This window comes from Petaurus breviceps, unplaced genomic scaffold (genome assembly GCF_028583685.1).
Source record: "Petaurus breviceps papuanus isolate PSGF00001 unplaced genomic scaffold, PetGlider_PUasm1.0 688, whole genome shotgun sequence".
Lineage (NCBI taxonomy): Eukaryota > Metazoa > Chordata > Mammalia > Diprotodontia > Petauridae > Petaurus > Petaurus breviceps.
Window position 1 is genome coordinate 26,137,286 of NW_027186457.1, and position 7,343 is coordinate 26,144,628.

The following is a 7,343-nucleotide window of genomic DNA, read 5'->3' on the forward strand; positions in this document are numbered from 1 at the left end:
ATTAGCTGTCTCTGCATATATAAATATACATATATGTGTGTGTATACACACATATATATCATATACTATAAATTATCTTGCAACATATTGTGTGTATAAAGCTTTATATTTGTCTTTTTAAAAAACCCGTTTCACAATTTGAGGATGTGGGAGACTGTAGCAGCAAGCACCCCAAGCGTCCTCAGGGTTTGCTGCCACCACAGGTTCTTGGATCTGCTTTGTTAAAGGAAAGCAACTCAAAATGGGTTAACAAGCTTACTTTAATCAGTCAAACATGTATTGTTTACTAGTTCAGGGGAAAAAGGTCAGCACCCCAAACTTCAAAGTATACAGGCAGAATTATCAAGACAGAAACAGATCAAGTAGACAGATTTCCAATCTGTCCAACCATTACATCCATACCAAATCAACATCTGGGTTTCAACACCTGGGTTTTTCAAAGCCGGGGGACCTCTGGACAACAGCTTCCCAGAATCCAGATCAAATCACAGAACACTTCTCAAAGTGAGCCCCCAAAACAAAGCTACACATCAGAGCTTATATAGCCTTCTCCTGGCTCAGAGAATGTAACAACCTTTTGGACCCACTGGCCAATCAAAAAGTATCTACTGAAAAACAAGCCTCCCACCCCAGGCTCCAGGTGCACTTTAGCCTAGGGGCAGGGAAGATCTTTAAAATTTACATTCCCATTACATTCGGCCCCTAGACAATTTACTTTTGAATTAGTACTAAACATCTCTTAGGTCACAATTTCAAGATACAGAGCTAAAGTTACCAAAGTGGCCACTTGGCCTTAAACAAACACAAAGTACTTTGCATTATCACCTCAATTCAAAACAAGAGTCCAAAAAAAGTTCTCTTTGAGGGAGGGGTGTCTTTCCCCTCACACAGCTCCAGCCCCTGCTTCCAAGTACAGAGAGGGGGTTGGGCAACAAAACCAACAAGGTGGAGTCCTGGGGGGTCCAAGGCACTTCATCCCACCCACTATAGGCACAAGTCCATCCTCCCCCTGGGTCCCAAACTGTGGGATGCAGCCAGGAAACACATTCAGTGCCCCTGCTTTGCTGCTCAGTTCTTATCTTTTCCTGTGGCTGAATTCCGAACTCCTGGGTTCCTTCTCCTCCAGCAGGTGGCAGCCGCTCCTGGCTTCTGCCCAGGTCCCGATGCAGGCTTTCTGCTCTCAGCTCAGCGAAGTCCGCATGCAGGCCATTCTGCTTGCCTGCTCCAAGGCTCCACAGAATCACAGCTACCACAACTGGGAAACAAACAATTATCCCAGCCCCCATATTTTCCTTTTACTCTGCAGATACTGTTCCTAACGCCATTTTGTAGGGGCAAACACCCCAAGCTTCCTCAGGGTTTGCTGCCAGCACAGGTTCTTGGATCTGCTTTGTTAAAGGAAAGCAACTCAAAATGGGTTAACAAGTTTACTTTAATCAGTCAAACATGTCTTGTTTACTAGTTCAGGGGAAAAAGGTCAGCACCCCAAACTTCAAAGTATACAGGCAGAATTATCAAGACAGAAACAGATCAAGTAGACAGATTTCCAAACTGTCCAACCATTACATCCATACCAAATCAACATCTGGGTTTCAACATCTGGGTTTTTCAAAGCCGGGGGGGGGCTCCGGACAACGGCTTCCCAGAATCCAGATCAAATCACAGAACACTTCTCAAAGTGAGTCCCCAAAACAAAGCTACACATCAGGGCTTATATAGCCTTCTCCTGGCTCAGAGAATGTAACAACCTTTTGGACCCACTGGCCAATCAAAAAGTATCTACTGAAAAACAAGCCTCCCACCCCAGGCTCCAGGTGCACTTTAGCCTAGGGGCAGGGAAGATCTTTAAAATTTACATTCCCATTACAAAGACGTGAACATGAAAAGAGATCTGGTGCTTGTGGTAGACTAAAAGCTCAACTTGAATTTACAGTGAAAAAGTATTTATTAAGCACCTACATGTACCAAGCCCTATTCTAGCTACTAAGGTCACAAAGGTTAAAGGGAGATCACTGTTTCCTTTAAGGAGTTTGCCTTTTATGGGGGAAACAACATACACACACATGTGCAGGAAAGACTGAAAACAGTAAGTACCAGCTAACATTACAAAAAATGAAATTCATCATTTTATGATAGGAAATCAGTCCTTAGTGATGTGGGTCATTTTTAAACAGCTCTCTGTGCAAAGTTAGACCACAGATTCATTAGAGAAAAGATCAAAATTTATGTAAAACTAGTAGCAATTATTAAAATCATAAAAATAAATAAACAAGTTACTGATATTGGAAAAATGGGAAATAAGCAAAAGAACTGGCATCAACGTCATTTGTAACCATTTACTCCAGAAATCTGACCATGTTGTGAATCAATTGCCATAACAAAGAGCCCAAACAGAAACTAGAAGCTAAATTGCTTTAGCCCACAAACACTTGATCCCCTTGAATAGTAGAGAGATATGGCAGCCAAGAGGAGCACATTTATAAACTACCTTGTAAAACCTTACAAAGAAGGATATTGGAATATTATAAGCAGCATGAATTATGAATACTCATAATGCATCAAAAAGTAGTAGAGGAAAGAATAAATTTAAAGTAAGTTTGATGAGAAAGGCAACAGAGCAAAATCATCCGAAGAAACTGGAAACTAGAACATCTCCCCCCCCCCAAAAAAATGAAAATATTGGGAAAAAAATTTTAAACAAACTTTTCAAAATCAAAAACAGTGAAGCCACCATATTTAGACTTCACCTCACAGTCCCAGATGGCAGTCAGTAAATAAACATTTGTCAAGCACCTACTATGTGCTAGCCATTGGGTAAAGTGCTACAGACACAAAGAAAGATAAAACAGTCCCTGCTCTAAACGAGCTCACAGTGCAATGGGGGAGACAACAGGCAAACACCTATGTATAAGCACTAGAATTAAAGGGGGTGGTGTGATTAGAAAATGGTGGTACCCTCAACAGTTATAGAGAGATTAGGAAGATGGGCAGGTTTGGGAAGGAGAAATAATGGGTTGAGCTGGGGCACATTGAGTTTAAGATGTCTATATGACATCCAGTTTGAGATGTCTGGTGATGTATGACTAGAGATTAGACTAGGTTAGAGATTAGAAACTGACATGACAAAGTGGAAATGTTATGAAAGACAATGAAGATGAGAAAAATAGCTGGAATAGACCAATTACACATAGAGGAGGTTAAAGGCATAGCTGTCACAAGCTTGAGAGTGGTGAAAGATCAATTCTCAAGGTATCAGAAAGATACTGAAGGCATAGAAAAAATCTTGGGTTTTATTGTTACCGCCAACACCCCTCCAAAAAAGGCAACCAAGAAGAAATCAATTAATGACCAAATCATAGGCTCTCTTTCCCATCTCTACCAGGTTGTTTACAGAATAATCTACACGAACATCAAGGGCATCCTTGAGAAGGGATCAGACAGGCTTTTTCAAATAATCTTCTAGAGTAGACCACATGTCTCCAGTCACACAATCAAATGAAAGGTGCAGATAACACAAAATCCTACTGTGTTTATTGTTTATTGATTTTTCAAAAAAAAAAAAAGATTGACAGCAATGCCCAAAAGGAAGTCAGAGGCTTCATGGCATTTTTATCTCCCTATAGGTTTCTTTATCCAACTAAGGCTCTCCATTGTCTGCTCTGTCCTGCATGGTATTTCAAGATTAATGTCCTAAAATATCCCTTTCAATATGAGCCTATAATGAAACCCCTCTGCCAGCTCTTTCAAAAGGAATATTGTTCAACCTGATAGTCAAGCTCTTCTTTGACTTACCCAATCTATCTCACTAAACTAGTTTTTCTTCCTTACTACTCTCCAAAACTAATCCTTGGCTCCACACAGACCGGTTTCCATTCTGTCCTCAACACACATCATGTTCACTCCTGCTTTAGTACCTTGCTTCATGTTTTTTCTCCTGGATAGAATGTCTTCTCCCTAACATTCCACTGATAATCCTACATTTCCTATAGAATTTCTTACATAGGGGCTTGGTCTCCAAAATATATAGACAACTAATAGAAATACAAGGTATGTAAAAGTCCTAATGTAGTTTTCTGTGAATTCCTCCTGGTGCTTCCATTTCAGTAACAGGCTGGCCAACCTTCATTTCTCTCAGCTGTGCTGCTGACTTTATGGACTTCAACACCATAGCTCTGAGTGGGTCCCTTCATCTCCCTCTCACACTTTCCCCCTCCATTTTACAGCCCTGATTGAAATATAAGCCCCTCAAAGATAGGGACTATATTTATTTTTGCTTGTATTTCTATCAACAGTACATGGCATGGTGTCTGGAACATGCTAAAGTGTTCAATAAATACTTCTTACCTTGCCTTCCCTTTCTCACACAACACAAATCTTACCCAAATTTAGAGGATTCAGAGGGGAGAGAAAAATCAGTCATACTTTAACTTAGTATAATTATATGTTTGTGCCTTAAATATAGTTTCCTCTAACATAATGTTTTTCCCTTCATTCATTCTGAAATTCTCTTCATTTAATGAATGCATTCAAATATGTTTATTCTCATAATTAAATAATAAATTATTTAATTAGATAGTTTAATGGTCTGGGAATTAAATGGTTAATTTTATTAAGTAATGAATTCAATTGACCTCAAGAAAAAAAGAAAATTAATTTTGGGAAATTGCAAAAGACAAAGGTGACTCCAAAGAAAAACCTTAAGACATCTCTCCCCACTCCTTGGCAGAGATGCAAGGGAAGGGTCATGAAACATTGCATATAATGTCATTTTTTTTTTGATATACTGATTATTTTTTTTATATTTTCTCTTCTTCCTCTTTTTCTTTTTTTTTTAAAAACATTCCTTCTTAAAAGGGATGACTTTCTGAGTGGGAGTGAGGAAAAAGAATAAAGAGGTAAATCTAGGTGAAAAACAAAAAATATCAACAAACCTTTATTTTTTTTTAAATACTCCTACATTTCTTTCTTTCTTTTTTTAAAGCAATTGGGGTTAAGTAACTTGCTTAAGGTTACACGGCCAGTTATTTCTGGGTGTGGTGCTAAGTAACTGAGCCCACATTTGATCCCCCAGGTCATCCCGACACTGGGGCTGGTGCCCTTACTCACTGCGCTACCTGGCAGCCCCTCCTACATTTCTTTCAAAGATCAACTCAAGTCCCACTTATTCTCTGAATTTTATCATGACTATTCTTTTTCTCTTCTTTCAACCCGAATACTATTTATGGTCCATACTACACAATCTAGCTCATAGGATCATTAGATTGAGAGTTAACAGGGACTTCAAGGACAATCTAGTCCAATTAGTTGAATATATATGCTGCTTTGTGCTTTTTTTAGAGAAAGCTAAGTATCGTGTATAAAGAGCTAGACCTAGAATCAAGAAAGCCAAAGTTATGATATACAAATTTTTACCCTTAAGACTACTTTGGCTGCCTCCCAGCAACTTTGTTGTTTCATTGTTATCATTACCTTTAATGAAATTATCTGTTGTTTCTATTTTCCACCAATTCTTTAGAAGTAAATAAATTAATGTTCAATTAATTTTTAATTCTTTCTTCGCAGCCATTTCTTGTGCATTGTGGTCAATAAAAGATGTTTAATATTCCAGCCTTTGTTTTTGAAATTTTTGTGTGCTAATACATGGTCAATGAGCAACTTAGAAATAGGTATATTTCTTATTTCTATTAGATAATCGCCGGAGGCTTATTTTATTTAACTTTTAACTTCTTTCTTTTCATTGTTGTCGTTGTTATTGTTGTTGTTTGGTCAGATTTGACTAGATCTGGAAGGATACAATGAGGTTCTCCACTATTTTAGTTTCACTTTATAATTCCCCTTGTCACTTACTTAGTTTTTCTTTTACGTATTTAGATATTAAGTCATTTTGTGCACATATGTTAAGTATTGATATTAATCAAGGTCTATTAACTTTCAGTATAACATAGTTTTCTTGTTCATATCTTTAATCAAGTCTATCCTTTCTGTTGTCTTGTCTGAGATAAAATTGCTAACCCTGTTATTTTTACTTCAACTGAAGCACAATAAGTTTTGCACCAGTCCCTTATGTTAACTCCGTGTGAATCTTTAAGTTTTAATTGTGTTTCTTGTAAGCAGCATATTGTTGGATTCTGTTTTCAAATTCTTTCCTCTTCCATTTTGTGGGTAAGCTTATCTTATTTACATTTATAATTGTGATAGTTAATTGAGTATTTCCCTTCATCCTATTCTTTTATATTTTTCCTCTGTATGTTTCCCATCCTTTGCATACAAAGATGAAGAGGATGATGAGACAAAATGTGCTCAGCACCAATGTTTTATGCTTCATGAAATCTTCTACTCCACAGCCCTTCTTTCCCATACCAAGATACCAAACACAAGTTACCATTTTTTTCTTTCCTTTTAATCACTTCTTCATGACCACACTCCAAGGCAGAATTTGTTTTAGTTGTGCCAAATCTAGGGCGATGCTAGTAAATGTTTAACAACCAGCTCTCCTGGGGGGGGGGGGGGGGGCGGGGGGGGGAAAAAATTTTATTTTTTTTTTTTTTTTTTTTTTTTTTCTTCTATCCCTCCACCCCACGAGATATTTTTTTTTTTTTTGGTGGGAAAAAGGGGGGGTGAGTGATTTATGTATATTTTTAATTGGGGGGGGGGGGGGGGGGGGGGACCCTGTGCAGATGAAAACTTTTAAGTTTAATCTGCATTTTTATTATTTTCTCCATTAGTTTCTTAAGTCATGACAGTTAAAAAATAAATCAAACCTTGATTTGTAGTGTTTGAAAATTTCCAAGGTGTAAATGGTCAAACTGAAAATTTAACAATAGGCTCCACATGAATCAGTATCAACTGATTCCAGAACAATGCTGTGCCCTAATCTCTCCTTGAATTGATCCTACCTCTTATCTAAGTTTCTTCTCTCCTCTCTCCCTATTGTTCCTATTTCACTTTAGAGTTGAGGGTATTTATTTATACAATGGGTAGCCAGTGATTTATGTATATTTTTAATTTTCACTTTGCCCTCTGAATATGAGATTTGGGCAGTTTTTCTGAATAATTTCTTGAAATATGATGTTTCTCTCTCTGTCTCTCTCTCTCTCTCCTCTCTGTCTCTCTCTCTGTCTCTGTCTCTCTCTCTCTCTTTCTGTCTCTCTCTCATTCTCTCTCTCTCTGTCTCTGTCTCTCTCTCCTCTCTGTCTCTGTCTCCCTGTCTCCTCTCTCTGTCTCTCTTTGTCTCTGTCTCTCATTCTCTCTGTGTCTCTCATTCTCTCTCTTTCTGTCTCTCTCTGTCTCTCTCTGTCTCTGTCTCTGTCTCTCTCTGTCTCTCTCTGTCTCTGTCTCTCTGT